General features: G+C 39.8%; 1 non-coding gene across 1 annotated transcript; it reads left to right on the forward strand.

The window, feature by feature from the left end:
* The first annotated feature begins 17,682 nt into the window (after nt 1-17,682).
* Nucleotides 17,683-17,790, forward strand: LOC130937391 (small nucleolar RNA R71). Its single transcript, XR_009068613.1, has one exon. It is a non-coding gene; the product is annotated as a small nucleolar RNA R71 (small nucleolar RNA).
* The last annotated feature ends 223 nt before the right edge of the window (nt 17,791-18,013 follow it).

The following is an 18,013-nucleotide window of genomic DNA, read 5'->3' on the forward strand; positions in this document are numbered from 1 at the left end:
CCATTTATGGCACCTAAGGCCAGAGAAACCTCTAGAAAGAGGAAAGAGAAGGCAAAAGCTTCTACCTCTGAGTCATGGGAGATGGAGAGATACATCTCAAAGGTCTATAGCTCAATAGTAGAGCACTTGACTGCACATCAAGGAGCCATGAAGGAAGAGCAACAAAGGCAAGGAAGAGACATTGAGGAGTTCAAGCACTCCATAGGATCTTCAAGAGGAAGAAGACGCCACCTTCACTAAGGTGGACCCGTTCCTTAATCTCCTTATCTATTTTTTTTTCTGTTTTTCGATTTTATGCTTTATGTGTTATCTATGTTTGTATCTTCATTACATGATCATTAGTGTCTAGTGTCTATGTATTAAAGCTATGAATAATTTCATGAATTCTTCACCTCTCTTAAATGAAAAAATGTGCCTAATTACAAAAGAACAAAAAGTACTTGAATTTCAAATTTTATCTTAAAATTAGTTTAATTATTTTGATGTGGTAGCAATACTTTTTGTTTTCTGAATGAATGCTTGAACAGTGCATATTTTTTATAGTGAAGTTTATGAATGTTAAAATTGTTGGCTCTTGAAAGAATGATGAACAAAGAGAAATGTTATTGATAATCTGAAATATCATAAAATTGATTCTTGAAGCAAGAAAAAGCAGTGAAAAAAAAAAAGAAAAAGTGGCGAAAAAAATGGCGAAAAAAAAAGAGACAAGAAAAAAGAAAGAAAAAGAAAAAGCAAGCAAAAAAGCCAATAGCCCTTTAAACCAAAAGGCAAGGGTAAAAGGGATCCAAGGCTTTGAGCATTAATGGATAGGAGGGCCTAAAGGAATAAAATCCTGGCCTAAGCAGCTAAATCAAGCTGTCCCTAACCATGTGCTTGTGGCATGAAGGTCCAAGTGAAGAGCTTGAGACTGAGTGGTTAAAGTCGTGATCCAAAGCAAAAAGAGTGTGCTTAAGAACTCTGGACACCTCTAATTGAGGGCTTTAGCAAAGCTAAGTCACAATCTGAAAAGGTTCACCCAGTTATGTGTCTGTGGCATTTATGTATCCGGTGGTAATACTGGAAAACAAAGTGCTTAGGGCCACGGCCAAGACTCATAAAGTAACTGTGTTCAAGAGTCAACATACTGAACTAGGAGAATCAATAACACTATCAAAAATTCTGAGTTCCTATAGATGCCAATCATTCTGAATTTCAAAGGATAAAGTGAGATGCCAAAACTGTTCAGAAGCAAAAAGCTACTAGCGCCGCTCATCTAATTGGGACTAAGTTTCATTGATATTGTGAGATTCATTGTATATTCTCTTCTTTTTATTCTGTTTTGTTTTCAGTTGCTAGGGGACAAACAACAATTTAAGTTTGGTGTTGTGATAAGCGGATAATTTATACGCTTTTTGGTATTATTTTTAGGTAGATTTTAGTATGATCTAGCTACTTTTTAGTAAATAATTATTAGTTTTTAAGCAAAATTCACATTTTTGGACTTTACTATGAGTTTGTGTATTTTTCTGTGATTTTAGGTATTTTCTGGCTGAAATTGAGGGACCTGCGCAAAAATCTAATTCAGAGGCTGAAAAAGGACTGCAGATGCTGTTGGATTCTGACCTCCCTGCACTCGAAATGGATTTTCTAGAGCTATAGAAGCCTATTTGGTGCGTTCTTAATTGAGTTGAAAAGTAGACATCCAGGACTTTTCAGCAATATATAATAGTCCATACTTTGCCCGAGTTTTGACAACGCAAACTGGTGTTTAAACGCCAACTTCCTGCCCTGTTCTGGCGTTAAACGCCAGAACTGAGTTACAAGCTGGAGTCAAATGCCCAAACTGGCACCAAAGCTGGCGTTTAACTCCAAGAAAAGTCTCTACACATGAAAGCTTTAATGTTCAGCCTAAACACACACCAAGTGGGCCCCGGAAGTGGATTTCTACACTATCTATCTTATTTTAGTCATTTTCTGTAAACCTAGGTTACTAGTTGAGTATAAAAACTACTTTTTGAGATTCATTCAGTACCTCATGACATTTTGCATCTGAATTTGTATCTTCTACGGCATGAGTCTCTAAACCCCATGGTTAGGGTGAGGAGCTCTGCTGTGTCTCGATGTATTAATACAATTACTTCTGTTTTCTATTCAATCACGCTTGATTCTATTCTAAGATATTCACTCACACTTAAACATGATGAATGTGATGATCCGTGACACTCATCACCATTCTCAACCTATGAACGCGTGCCTGACAACCACTTCTGTTCTACCTTAGATTGAGTGTTTATCTCTTGGGTTCCTAGTTCACAAGTTTGACTGCTTCTCGTGACAACAGAGCATTCAATCTGTGAGACCAGAGTCTACGTGGTATAAACTAGAATCAATTGGCAGTATTCTTGAGATCCGAAAAGTCTAAACCTTGTCTGTGGTATTCCGAGTAGGATCTGGGATGGGATGACTGTGAAGAGCTTCAAACTCACGAACGTTAGGCGTAGTGACAGACGCAAAAGGATCACTGGATCCTATTCCAGCACAAGTGAGAACCGACAGATGATTAGCTGTGTACATGAACCTTTTTTACTGAAAGGACGGATGGTAGCCATTGACAATAGTGATCTACCAACATACAGCTTGCCACGGAAGGAGCCTTGCGTGCGTGAAGAAGAAGACAGTAGGAAAGCAGATATTCAGAAGACAGAGCATCTCCAAAACTCCAACACACTCTCCATTACTGCATAACAAGTATTTATTTCATATTCTTTTATTTTTCGCAATTAAAACTAAGAACCATTATTGATATCCTGACTAAGAATAATAAGATAACCATAGCTTGCTTCAAGCCGACAATCTCCGTGGGATCGACCCTTACTCACGTAAGGTATTACTTGGATGACCCAGTGCACTTGCTAGTTAGTTGTACGAGTTGTGAAAAGTGTGATTTACAATTTTGTGCACCAGTTGGGCATTGAACGCCCAGCCAGTGCTCCCTGGCTGGCGTTCAACGCCAGTTCTGCTGCCAGGATGGGCGTTGAATACCCAGTGAGGGCTTCCTCACTGGCGTTCAGTGCCAGGCTTGCTGCCATTATGGGCGTTGAATGCCCAGTGAGAGCTTTCTTACTGGTGTTCAATGCCTTTCCAGTCTCTCTAGATTCGGCCTCTGCGTCAGTGGAAGGTATCAGATTTAAACTTAAGCCAAGATCATACAGGGCTTTGTCAAAAATGATCTTTCCAGTAGTCCATAGGATCTGAAAGCTCCTGGATCTGGCATCTTTCTTGGCAACTCATTCTGAATTAGAATACTGTACTTCTTAGTAAGTACCTCTATTTCATCTCCCATTAGGTCATTCTTTTCAAAAAGAATGCCTTTTAGATAGGCCGTGTAGGGAGTCTTCTTTTCCAATACCTCATAGAAGAGATATTGACTTGAAGCTCTTTAAGGGATGCTGGAAAATGAGCCAGCTGCTCATTTGCCAGTTCTTTTTGCACGCCTAGGAAGGGTAGCTCTTGAGGCTCTTTCACCTTTGCATGGGTGTGCTCTGTGGGAGTCATTGGCTCCTTTTGCACACGGAGAGAAGATTCAACTCGAGGTTCCTTCTCCTCTGTAAGGGTGTGCTCAATGGCATTGTCAGGATCCTTCTAGTCCGTGATTGCCTTAAGTCCTTCAATAGCTTGCTCCTGAGGTTTGGCCTCCTTGGTACTAATGAGGGCCAGACATTCTTCCGTGTTTCTGAGGAAGAGTTCCTCTGAATGGAAGCCAGTTTTGGGCCTTCTAATCCGAAGCAAAGTATGGATGATTATACATTTCTGGAAAGCTCTAGAAGTCAGCTTTCAATAACCATTGATAACGCTCCATTTGGACTTCTGTAGCCCTAAAAAATCTCTTCCGAGTGCGAAGAGGTCAGATCCGGACAGCATCTGCAGTGCTTTCTCTGTCTCTAAATCAGACTTTTGCTCCAGCTCCTTAATTTCAGCCAGAAATTACATGAAATTGCACAAAAATACACAAAATCAAAGTAGAATCCAAAAATGTGAATTTAACACTAAAACCTATAAAAACAAAATAAAAACTAAACAAAACACACTAAAAACTATATGAAAATGATGCGAAAAAGTGTATAAAATATCCGCTCATCAAGTTCCTCACTTGTTCTCATTGGAAGCAGGCTATAGACAACGAATTTAAGGCTCTAACTAAATGTGGGACATGGTTTCTAGTTGATCTTCCACCTAATGCAACCATTGTTGGTTGCAAATGGGTGTACGCCATTAAAAAGAGTGCAGAAGGTAAAATTCTTAGGTATAAGACAGTGAAAATCATAATTACTATTGCACTAACCCATAATTAGTGCTTAAGATAGTTTGATTTTGATCATGCATTCTTAAGTGGGGCATTATCATAAAATTTCTATATACAGCAACCAGTTGGATACAATGAGAGGCAGTCAATGAAAGTTTGCAAACTGCACAAGACCATCTATGGTCTCAAGCAAGCCCTAAGGATTTGGTATAATACTCTTGCTTCTACCTTAAAAAATTTTGACTTTTGAAATATAACTTTTGATGTGGCATTATTTATAAGAAAAACAAATTCTGATGTCACTTACATGCTGATATATGTGGATGATATTATTGTCACAGGGTCAAACTCTGTTGAAATAGACAACTTAATTAAGAAATTAACTCTATTTTTTCTTTGAAGGATCTTGGTTTATTTCACTTCTTTTTAGACCTTAAAGTCCATTATTTACCTGACCAAAAATTGTTGCTCACTCAAACAGAATATGCAAAAGACTTGCTAAATCGTGCAGGAATGCATAATTCAAATCCTATGCCTACACCTATGATGACATCTTTGAAGATGAGCAAAAATGACTTAGATTCTTATGAAGATCCTAAGCAATATAGATCCATTGCAGGAGTCTTACAGTATCTCACAATTACAAGACCAGATTTAGCATTCGTTGTGAACAAAGTTTCTCAATTTATGCATTCACCAACCATTCAACATTGGAAGGCAGTTAAGAGAATACTTAGATATCTAGAAGAAATACTTAATGAAGGTTTAATTTTTTCCAAATGCACTAACTATCGTATTCTATCCTTTACAGATTCGGACTGGGCTTCGGACTTAGATGATCGGAGGTCAATTACTGGATATTGTATCTACCTTGGCACAAATTTAATAGCTTGGAGGAGTGACAAACAGTCTAAGATTATCAGGTCTACAACTGAAGCAGAATATAGAGCGATAGCCTCAGCTTAGACTGAGATCATGAGCATCCAGTAGCTATTGGGAGAACTGGGAGTCCTACAACTAATATCTCCAACAATTTATTGTGACAATCATAACACATGTTTACTTGATGCCAATCTTGTACTGTACATCAGATGCAAGTATTTGGAGATGGATTTACATTTTATCAGAGACCTGGTTAATTCTAAACAACTCTATATGGTTCATATCTCTGCTCTTGATCAAGTGGCAGACTTGTTAACAAAACTATCTCAATCACCTTCATCACTAGATTTAAGAGCAAACTTAGGATAGGGACTCATTGTAAGAACCATAAATAATTAACCGATTTATTAATATAAAATAATAATAATTTAATTGCCCAAAATATGATCCAAAAGTTTAGAATATTAATTAGAAAATATAAATATGATATTTGGACTCAGTAGATTTTTCTGAGTTGAAAAATTAAGTAAAAATGCGTACTGGTAAATTAACCGATAGTACCGTCTTAAATCTGTTCAGTACTATGCGAGAAGGATAAAAACTGTAGAAAAACGTAAGAAAATAATTAAATTTGAAAACTGGGCCCTAATTTTAAAGGTTTAGCCCAAAGTTGCGCCAAACGGGCCAAAATCGCTAACAAATTAGATCGGGCCCAAGTTGAGCCCAAACCCAACACATATATACTCTCATTACAGGCCATTTCAGCTACACTCCACTTGAAAATAACACAAACACAACAACTGGTAGGGTTAGAGAAGAGAGGAAGAACACTATTCACTTCCTCACTCTTTTGGTCATAACTCGAGCTACAGTACTCTGATTCGCGTGCCGTTGGTGGCTATGCGAAGCTCTCGCCAAGCCCGTCACTTTTAGATAAGTATTATGGTAAGCTTCTAAAAAATTCCTGCCCAATTTTCTGCCTTAAGAAATTCGGATTTTTGGGTTTTGGTTTTGAGTGAAGTTATGTGTTTTGGTTGTTTTGGTTGTTTAGGTACACTCTAGCACTTGATTGATATTGGGTCTTGCTCCCAAAACTGTTAGACAAGGTAAGAAATCTCAAATCACTTGTGATTTTATGTATATATGGAACCCTAAGTATTGATTTTATGAATTAATTGTGTATAGCTTGATTATTATGATTTTGGAAACCTTTGGATTTGAGTTGGTGGCTTGGTTGTGGTTGAAAGCTTGTTGGGCACAAATTTTTGGTGTATAGCACATATTAAGAATAAGCCAAGGTATGGTTTCGGTTTCCTCTATGAAATATGTAATATTTCTGGACACTTAGCCTAGTAGACCATAGGATAGGTTTGAATTATTAATAATGGATTATGATTATTGATGCTTGTGATGAGTTTAATGAATTGTGATATTGTTGTTGATTATTGAGATTGAAGTTGAATAATGATAATATTGAGTAGTGATGATGGATTTGGATGCTTGTGGGTGTTGATGAATGTGAGGATTTTTGAATTATGGTTAAGTTGTGATTTATTGAAAACATGAAGGTGTATAAGTAGGACTTTTTAGTGGGAATGGAGAAAATGTATATGGATAGGTTGGAGAATGAATTGAAGGATATAAGAACATCATTTAGGTACATTAGGACTATTTTGAATGCGGAATAAGTGATTTTGGATTGAGAGTTTGGTAAATTTGAGGTTTAGAGATTTTTTATAAAAATGAATTTTTGGTAAACTTTGACGGATCATATCTTGAGCTACAATTTTTGAAATTAAATTAATTTTTATATCAAATTAAAGATAATCCATAGAGCTTTAAAACGGTATAGAATTTGTAGAAATCTAAATTTTGTAGAGAAAGATATGATCGTTGGATGTTGGTGTCAAAAATCTGATTTCTATGATGCAAAAATTATGAGATCTGGTATGTGTGCGCACGCACACTGCTGTGAGTGTGCTCTAAACAGTGGCTACATTTTGACTTGTGCGTACGGATAGCTTGGTGCGCACGCACATCCTGTAAAATTTGAAAACGTGCATACGCATACTTTGGTGCGCACACACACCCTGCGAAATTTGTAAGTTGTGCGTACGCACAAGATCGTGCGCACGCACACCCTGGGAAGTGCATTATGTTGAGGGCGTTCGCATGTATCTGTGTGTGCGTTTAAAATTAAAAATTTTATCTTCTGTGCGTACGCACACTCCTATGCGTACGCACACTTTGAGAAAATTCTTTTGGGGGTGCATACGCACACTGCCTAGTTTTTCAATAAAATCCTTATTTTCAACTTTTTTACCTTTCAGGCATGCTTGTAAACTTCCGTAGCACTTATCTCAAATCATTTAACTTGTTTTTAGGCTTTGAAGTATAGAGAATACCATAAGTAAGTTAACTAGGTAAATTTAGGTAAAAGGTTTAGAAGATGAAGCCTTAGGATTCTGGAGTACAGAGGGTGGATTAGTTGAGTGAAGTGGTAGAGTACTGTAAAGACAATTGGTATGATAAAATTGCAGAGTTGTGGACTTGATGATGCTTGAGACGAGTCTAGGGCTCAGAGTGGACTTAATACTGAAAATGATTTCTGAAAACTACTGAATTACTGTTTTATACTGATATTGATGAGACGCTATGCACCTAGCAATGACGGTTGGTCAATCCCGCTTGTCGAGGTCACGGCGGTGGTGTAAGGACGGTTGGTTTATCCCTCTTATGTTGAGATGTGATGTCTGTGCAGAGTATCCCGCTCGCATCCCTTCGGAATCACTAGAGTATGCAGGCACTATATCTTGGACCATTTTTCGGGCACGATATCTCGGGAGCTCCCATTCTGAGACCGAAGGGAGACATCTCCATGGAGATGTATCGGGTTAGAAGTTGAACCGACAAAGTGATATCAAACCCAATAGGACAGGCATTCATCATGTGCATCTTCTATCTGATTGCTTGCTTTGCCGACTTGATTTGCTTACCTAATTGTATAACATGATTAATTGCTTCTTGAATTTCTTGATATACATGCTATACTTGTGTTTTCCTTGCATTGTTATTACTTGTGTTTTCTACTGGGATTGAGGAGGTTTAAAAGGCGGTGGCGATGGAATCGCATGGCGGTTTAGGTTATCTACTTGATATTTCATAGCACACTCTGGGTCATTTTTCTTTCATGCTATTTAGGTTATCTACTTGATATTTCATAGCATGCTTGTTTGTGAGTGCCTTTTTGGGATAATTGAAGCACTAGGCTTTTGATATTAAGATATTTATCACCTTGATATCAATTGTTTGGTGTGGGCAGGACCCTGAATGGCGACTCACGGACGAGGTCAGACACATACTCAAAGAGAGAATAAGAGTAACCCATCGATGGACAATCACGCTGAACTCATGGCGGCAATGGCTAACTTAGTTAACGCGATTCAAGCAAGTACTGCTATGACTACTCATGCTATGCGTCGGACAAGGCAATCAGCCATAAACGAAAATGGAGAAGGTGCTGAGGACAGCTTAGGTGATGCTCCGAGAACTCTAGCTACTTTTCTGAAAGTTGACCCGCCAATTTTCAATGTATCGACAAAACTTACTGAAGCAGAAAACTGGTTCCAAGCTGTAGAGCATGCATTGTGAACTCAACATGTACCGTATGACCAGTTCGTGGAATATGCGGCTTATCAACTAGTGGGAGAAGCTCAGCAATGATGGCAAGGAGAGCACTGACAACTACACCAATAGAATGTGGACATTACATGGGCGCTATTCCAGGCAGCTTTCTACAAGAAGTACTTTCATGAGTCAATAAGGGAGGCCAGAGAGTTGGAGCTCTTACAGGTGAAGCAAGGGTCCATGACTATAATTGAATACACCAACAAGTTTAAGGAACTCTTTAGGTTCTCGAGAATAGCTCAGGGTGCCCCTGAGTCCTATGAGGGCTGGAAATGTATCAAATACCAAGTAGGGCTGAGGGAAGATATCATGCGTGTTGTGGCTCTATTGGAGATTAGGGGATTCTCGGAATTGGTGAACGAGGCAAGAGATGTGGAAGATTGCATCAGGAAGACGACTTTAATAAGAGACACTAGCGGGGGTACCAGTAGCAGAGGTCATGGAAAGTATTTTCCACCAAGAGGCCAGATCTTTAAAAGGGACGGACATGCCACTCAGCATCCTCATGGTCAAAGAAACTTCGGAAGAAACAACAATGCCCAGTTTCTCCTGGCAAAAGGAAATGGTTGATGATATACTTGTGGATTGTTTGGACACATTGCCAAGAATTGCCATCGTGGGAAAAACCAGGATGCAAGTAAGATTTAATAGTAAAGCTGCATGTTCGCTGTGAACGCCCTATGTGTGGGCCTGAGATAAGAGGTATGTGTATAATTGGTTATAAAGCTTTAACTACTTTGTGTGATATTGGAACACCGCATTTACTCATATCTTGTGACGGAGAGAAAGGTTTGAGAATAAATATGTCAAACTTAGTGTCAAATTTAGGAACAAACTCACTTGTGCTGCGTAGAGTATTGCCGCTAGAGCTGATAGAACTTAAAGACCAATAAGTTAGAGTAACGTTGTGAAAGTACGGTGATCTTAATGACGGTGTGAGGTTTTGTAGGAATGAGAGCACCATTACATCCTTGTGAACCGATCTATCTTTTTCCTTATAAATTGCATTAGAGCTCTTTATTTCGAAATCCCTCTTGGTGAATAAATTGAATCTTGCGCAATCATATTCCTTGTTTGCACATATCCTTGCGCGAACCTTGTATTCCTTGATGTGAGCCTAAACATGTATTGTTGGGTTGAACTGCCTTTAATTGAGGGCTCGTGATCCTCTTAAAATCAGTAAAGACCTAATTTAATTCAATTTGCCTTATTGTTTCTACCAAAAATTATTAATTTGAAATTCCTTCCTTGAGGTGCACTTTAATTCTCTTTCTGGTGTATTTTTTTATTTTCTACAACCCTATCTGATCATAACACAATGCATCTTTTCAATTTCTTACAGATATCTTTCAAAATTGTTTGCTCTCTTTAGAGCTTGGTATCCCTTCAGATATCTTGAGCTCATTTCGACATCGCATACAATTCTTAGACGTAACCATTGATATATTAGTTCCTTAGGACACTATTTATGAACACGAAGGATGAAACCAGTGTGCGTGCGACCTTACGAGGAGTTGTGAAGCTTCAGTTTTGCAAATGGCATTACCGATGACTGAGTCGACACACAAAGGTGCCTATTGGTGTGAACGTTAGATTTTGGGGGGAAATTCTTCAAAACTTAAAAGAAAGATTAACTAGCGCTAGTGTTTGCACTACTTTAACCCCATGGACCATTAAGGATCTACTGTTACGTTTCATAGAAAAATCTTGGGGTGTGTTTTGATGTAACATCAGGATGTAATGGTTTATGCATCGTGACAGTTGAGGCCGCACGAAGTAAATTCTCTGACTCACTGATGAGCGGATAATTTGTACGCTTTTTGGCATTATTTTTAGTATGTTTTTAGTAGATTTAGTTAGTTTTTAGTATAATTTTTATTAGTTTTTAGTTAAAATTCACTTTTCTGGAATTTACTATGAGTTTGTGTGTTTTTCTGTGATTTCAGGTATTTTCTGGCTGAAATTGAGGGACTTGAGCAAAAATCTGATTCAGAGACTGAAATGGACTGCAGATGCTGTTGGATTCTGACCTCCCTGCACTCGAAGTGAATTTTCTGGAGCTATAGAAACCCAATTGGCGCGCTCTCAACGGCGTTGGAAAGTAGACATTCTGGGCTTTCCAGCAATGTATAATAGTCCATACTTTTCCCGAGATTTGATGGCCCAAACCGGCGTTCCAAATCAGCTCAAGAATGCCCAGCGTTAAACGCCGGAACTGGCACAAGAATGGGAGTTAAACGCCCAAACTGGCACAAAAGCTGGCGTTTAACTCCAAGAAGAGTCTCTACACGAAAATGCTTCAATGCTCAGTCCAAGCACACACCAAATGGGCCCGGAAGTGGATTTTTATGTTATTTACTCATCTTTGTAATTCTTAAGCTACTAGTTCCCTATAAGTAGGACCTTTTACTATTGTATTTTTCATCTGGAGATCTTTGAATCTTTTGATCACTTCAGATCTCTAGATCATCTTTGGACGTCTAGTTCTTAGATCATTAGGAGGCTGGCCATTCGGGCATGCCTAGACCTTGTTCTTATGTATTTTCAACGGTGGAGTTTCTACACACCATAGATTAAGGTGTGGAGCTCTGCTGTACCTCGAGTATTAATGCAATTACTATTGTTCTTCTATTCAATTCAGCTTGTTCTTGTTCCAAGATATCACTTGTTCTTCAACTTGATGAATGTGATGATCCGTGACACTCATCATCATTCTCACCTATGAACGTGTGACCGTCAATCACCTCCGTTCTACCTTAGATTGGGTAGATATCTCTTGGGTTCTTTAACCAGAATCTTCGTGGTATAAGCTAGAATTGATGACTGCATTCAAGAGAATCCGGAAGGTCTAAACCTTGTCTGTGGTATTCTGAGTAGGATTCAATGATTGAATGACTGTGACGAGCTTCAAACTCGCGATTGTGGGGCGTTAGTGACAGACGCAAAAGAATCACTGGATTCTATTCCGACATGATCGAGAACCGACAGCTGGATAGCCGTGCCGTGACAGGGTGCGTTGAACATTTCCACTGAGAGGACGGGACTGTAGCCATTGACAACGGCGATGCCCAACATACAGCTTGCCATGGAAGGGAGTAAGAAGGATTGGATGAAGACAGTAGGAAAGCAGAGAGACGGAAGGGACAAAGCATCATCATACGCTTATCTGAAGTTCTCACCAATGAATTACATAAGTATCTCTATCTTTATCTTCATGTTTTATTCATATATCATCCACAACCATTTGAGTCTGCCTGACTGAGATTTACAAGATGACCATAGCTTGCTTCATAAATGGTGCGCGAAATTGTGATTCACTACACAACTTTGCACAACTAACCAGCAAGTGCACTGGGTCGTCCAAGTAATACCTTACGCGAGTAAGGGTCGATCCCACGGAGATTGTTGGTATGAAGCAAGCTATGGTCACCTTGTAAATCTTAGTCAGGCAGACTCAAATGGGTATAGATGATGAATAAAACATAAAGATAAAGATAGAGATACTTATGTATATCATTGGTGAGAGCTTCAGATAAGCGTATGAAGATGCCTTCCCTTCCGTCTCTCTGCTTTCCTACTGTCTTCATCCAATCCTTCTTACTCCTTTCCATGGAAAGCTTATGCAAGGGTTTCACCGTTGTCAGTGGCTACCTCCCATCCTCTCAGTAAAAATGTTCCTATGCTCTGTCACAGCATATGGCTAATCAGCTGTCGGTTCTCGGTCAGGCCGGAATAGAATCTAGCGATTCTTTTGCGTCTGTCACTAACGCCCCGCCTGCTAGGAGTTTGAAGCACGTCACAGTCATTCAATCATTGAATCCTACTCAGAATACCACAGACAAGGTTAAACCTTCCGGATTCTCTTGAATGCCGCCATCAGTTCTCGCCTATACCACAAAGATTCCGGTTAAAGAATCCAAGAGATAAACACTAGAGCCTCGTATGCTTGTAGAACAAGAGTGGTTGTCAGTCACTTTGTTCATGAGTGAGAATGATGATGAGTGTCACGGATCATCACATTCATCAAGTTGAAGAACAAGTGATATCTTGGACAAAGAACAAGCGGAATTGAATAGAAGAACAATAGTAATTGCATTAATACTCGAGGTACAGCAGAGCTCCACACCTTAATCTATGGTGTGTAGAAACTCCACCGTTGAAAATACATAAGAACAAGGTCTAGGCATGGCCGAATGGCCAGCCTCCCAAATGATCTAAGATAGCATGAAACTCAAAGATAGCTACCAAGATGATTAATACAATAGTAAAAGGTCCTACTTATAGAAAACTAGTAGCCTAGGGTGTACAAAGATGAGTAAATGACATAAAAATCCACTTCCGGGCCCACTTGGTGTGTGCTTGGGCTGAGCAATGAAGCATTTTCGTGTAGAGACTCTTCTTGGAGTTAAACGCCAGCTTTTATGCCAGTTTGGGCGTTTAACTCCCATTTTGGTGCCAGTTCCGGCGTTTAACGCTGGAATTCCTGAGGGTGACTTTGAACGCCGGTTTGGGCCATCAAATCTTGAGCAAAGTATGGGCTATCATATATTACTGGAAAGCCCAGGATGTCTACTTTCCAACGCCGTTGAGAGCGCGCCAATTGGACTTCGGTAGCTCCAGAAAATCCACTTCGAGTGCAGAGAGGTCAGAATCCAACAGCATCTGCAGTCCTTTTCAGTCTCTGAATCAAATTTTTGCTCAGATCCCTCAATTTCAGCCAGAAAATACCTGAAATCACAGAAAAACACACAAACTCATAGTAAAGTCCAGAAAAGTGAATTTTAACTAAAAACTAATAAAAATATACTAAAAACTCAACTAAAACTACTAAAAACATACTAAAAACAATGCCAAAAAGCGTACAAATTATCCGCTCATCACAACACCAAACTTAAATTGTTGCTTGTCCTCAAGCAACTGAAAATCAAATAAGATAAAAAGAAGAGAATATACTATAGACTCCAAATTATCAATGAAACTTAGCTCCAAATTAGATGAGCGGGACTAGTAGCTTTTTGCCTCCGAACAGTTTTGGCATCTCACTCTATCCTTTGAAATTCAGAATGATTGGCTTCTTTAGGAATTCAGAATCCAGATAGTGTTATTGATTCTCCTAGTTAAGTATGATGATTCTTGAACACAGCTACTTATTGAGTCTTGGCCGTGGCCCAAAGCACTCTGTCTTCCAGTATTACCACCGGATACATACATGCCACAGACACATAATTGGGTGAACCTTTTCAGATTGTGACTCAGCTTTGCTAGAGTCCCCAATTAGAGGTGTCCAGGGTTCTTAAGCACACTCTTTTTGCCTTGGATCACAACTTTATTTCTTTCTTTTTCTTTCTTTTTCTTTTTCTCCCCTTTTTCGTTTTTTTGTTTTTTTGTTTTTTTTTTCGCTTGCTTCTCTCTTGTTTTGTATTCACTGCTTTTTTTTGCTTCAAGAGTCATTTTTATGATTTTTCAGATCCTCAGTAACATGTCTCCTTTTTCATCATTCTTTCAAGAGCCAACAATTTTAACATTCATGAACAACAAATTCAAAAGACATATGCACTGTTCAAGCATACATTCAGAAAACAAAAAGTATTGTCACCACATCAAACTAATCAAGCTAGTTTTAAAGATGAATTCGAAATCCTGTACTTCTTGTTCTTTTGTAATAAAAACAGTTTTCATTTAAGAAAGGTGATGGATTCATATTCATAGCTTTAAGGCATAGACACTAAGACACTAATGATCATAAGACACAAACATAGATAAACACAAGCATGAAAATTCAAAAAACAAGCAAATAAAGAACAAGGAGATTAAAGAACGGGTCCACCTCAGTGATGGCGGCTTGTTCTTCCTCTTGAAGGTCTTATGGAGAGCTTGAGCTCCTCAATGTCTCTTCCTTGTCTTTGTTGCTCCTCTCTCATGATTCTTTGATCTTCTCTAATTTCATGGAGGAGAATGGAGTGTTCTTGGTGCTCCACCCTTAGTTGTCCCATGTTGGAACTCAACTCTCCTAGGGAGGTGTTTAATTTGCTCCCAATAGTCTTGTGGAGGAAAGTGCATCCCTTGAGGCATCTTAGGGACTTCATGAGGAGGAGGATCTCTTGTTTGCTCAATCCATTTCTTAGTGATGGGCTTGAGGTCATGCCTTCTCAGTTGAACCGGCTTCCCTTCTTGAATTTCTCTTCCATTGGGCGTCCTCTTCACAGATATCTATGAGGACTTGGTCCAACCTTTTGATCAAAGTTGACCCTTCTTCATGGCCACAACTTCATAGAAGTGGTCTTGATGCACCCTTGAGATGAATCTCTCCATCTCTCATGACTCGGAGGTAGAAGCTTTTGCCTTCCCTTTCCTCTTTCTAGAGGTTTCTCCGGCCTTGGATGCCATAAATGGTTATGGAAAAACAAAAAGCAATGCTTTTACCACACCAAACTTAAAAGGTTTGCTCGTCCTCGAGCAAAAGAAGAAAGAAGAGAGTAGAAGAAGAAGAAATGGAGGAGATGGAGGTGGCTTGTGGTTCGGCCAAAAGGGGGGAACAAGTGGTTTGATTATGAATGGTGAGGTAGGTGAAGAGAGGGGTAGGGTTCGGTCATGTAAGGGTGGGTTTGGGAGGGAAAGTGGTTTGAAGTGATTGGTGAATGGGTGAAGAAGAAGAGAGAGGGTGGTGGGGTAGGTGGGGATCCTGTGGGGTCCACAGATCCTGAGGTGTCAAGGAAAAGTCATCCCTGCACCAAGTGGCATTCAAAATCACGTTTTGAGCCATTTCAGGCGTTAAACGCCGGGCTGGTGCCCCTTTCTGGCGTTTAACGCCAGGTTTTTGCCCTTTTCTGGCGTTTAACGCCAGTCTGGTGCCCCTTTCTGGCGTTAAACGCCCAGAATGGTGCCAGACTGGGCGTTAAACGCCCAACTGCTAGCCTTACTGGCGTTTAAACGCCAGTAGGTTCTTCCTCCAGGGTGTGCTGTTTTTCTTCCTGTTTTTCATTCTGTTTTTGCTTTTTCAATTGATTTTGTGACTTCTTATGATCATCAACCTACAAAAAACATAAAATAACAAAAGAAAATAGATAAAATATAACATTGGGTTGCCTCCCAACAAGCTCTTCTTTAATGTCAGTAGCTTGACAGAGGGCTCTCATGGAGCCTCATATTTTCTCAGAGCAATGTTGGAACCTCCCAACACCAAACTTAGAGTTTGAATGTGGGGGTTCAACACCAAACTTAGAGTTTGGTTGTGGCCTCCCAACACCAAACTTAGAGTTTGACTGTGGGGGCTCTGCTTGACTCTGAGTTGAGAGAAGCTCTTCATGCTTCCTCTCCATGGTGACAGAGGGATATCCTTGAGCCTTGAACACAAAGGATTCTTCATTCACTTGAATGATCAGTTCACCTCTATCAACATCAATCACAGCCTTGGCTGTGGCTAGGAAGGGTCTGCCAAGGATGATGGTTTCATCCATGCACTTCCCAGTCTCTAGGACTATGAAATCAGCAGGGATGTAATGGTCTTCAATCTTCACCAAAACATCCTCTACAAGTCTATAAGCTTGTTTTCTTGAGTTGTCTGCCATCTCTAGTGAGATTCTTGCAGCTTGTACCTCAAAGATCCCTAGCTTCTCCATTACAGAGAGAGGCATGAGGTTTACACTTGACCCTAAGTCACACAGAGCCTTCTTGAAGGTCATGGTGCCTATGGTGCAAGGTATGGAAAACTTCCCAGGATCTTGTCTCTTTTGAGATAATTTCTGCCTAGACAAGTCATCCAGTTCTTTGGTGAGCAAATGAGGTTCATCCTCCCAAGTCTCATTTCCAAATAACTTGTCATTTAGCTTCATGATTGCTCCAAGGTATTTAGCAACTTGCTCTTCAGTGACATACTCATCCTCTTCAGAGGAAGAATACTCATCAGAGCTCATGAAAGGCAGAAGTAAGTCCAATGGAATCTCTATGGTCTCATTTTGAGCCTCAGATTCCCATGGTTCCTCATTAGGGAACTCATTGGAGGCTAGTGCACGCCCATTGAGGTCTTCCTCAGTGGCGTTCACTTCCTCTCCTTCCTCTCCAAATTCGGCCATGTTGATGGCCTTGCACTCTCCTTTTGGATTTTCTTCTGTATTGCTTGGAAGAGTACTTGGAGGGAGTTCAGTAACTTTCTTGCTCAGCTGTCCCACTTGTGCCTCCAAATTCCTAATGGAGGATCTTGTTTCAGTCATGAAACTTTGAGTGGTTTTGATTAGATCAGAGACCATGGTTGCTAAGTCAGGGGGGTTCTGCTTAGAATTCTCTGTCTGTTGCTGAGAAGATGATGGAAAAGGCTTGCCATTGCTAAACCTGTTTCATCCACCATTATTGTTGTTTAAACCTTGTTGAGGTCTCTCTTGATTCTTCCATGAGAAATTTGGGTGATTTCTCCATGAAGAATTATAGGTGTTTCCATCGGGTTCTCCTAGGTAATTCACCTCTTCCATTGAAGGGTTCTCAGGATCATAAGCTTCTTCTTCAGATGAAGCATCCTTAGTACTGCTTGGTGCATTTCGCATTCCAGACAGACTTTGAGAAATCAAATTGACTTGTTGAGTCAATATTTTATTCTGAGCCAATATGGCATTCAGAGTGTCAATCTCAAGAACTCCTTTCTTCTGATTAGTCCCATTGTTCACAGGATTCCTTTCAGAAGTGTACATGAAGTGGTTATTTGCAACCATTTCAATTAGCTCTTGAGCTTCTGCAGGCGTCTTCTTCAAATGAAGAGATCCTCCAGCAGAGCTATCCAAAGACATCTTGGATAGTTCAGAGAGACCATCATAGAAAATACATATGATGCTCCATTCAGAAAGCATGTCAGAAGGACATTTTCTGATCAATTGTTTGTATCTTTCCCAAGCTTCATAGAGGGATTCTCCATCCTTCTGTCTGAAGGTTTGGACTTCCACTCTAAGCTTACTCAATTTTTGAGGTGGAAAGAACTTTGCCAAGAAGGCATTGACTAGCTTTTCCCAAGAGTCCAGGCTTTCTTTAGGTTGTGAGTCCAACCATGTCCTAGCTCTGTCTCTTACAGCAAAAGGGAATAGCATAAGTCTGTAGACCTCAGGGTCAACCCCATTAGTCTTGACAGTGTCACATATTTGCAAGAATTCAGCTAAGAACTGATGAGGATCTTCCAAT

Source organism: Arachis stenosperma, chromosome 6, assembly GCF_014773155.1.
Source record: "Arachis stenosperma cultivar V10309 chromosome 6, arast.V10309.gnm1.PFL2, whole genome shotgun sequence".
In the NCBI taxonomy this organism is placed as follows: domain Eukaryota; kingdom Viridiplantae; phylum Streptophyta; class Magnoliopsida; order Fabales; family Fabaceae; genus Arachis; species Arachis stenosperma.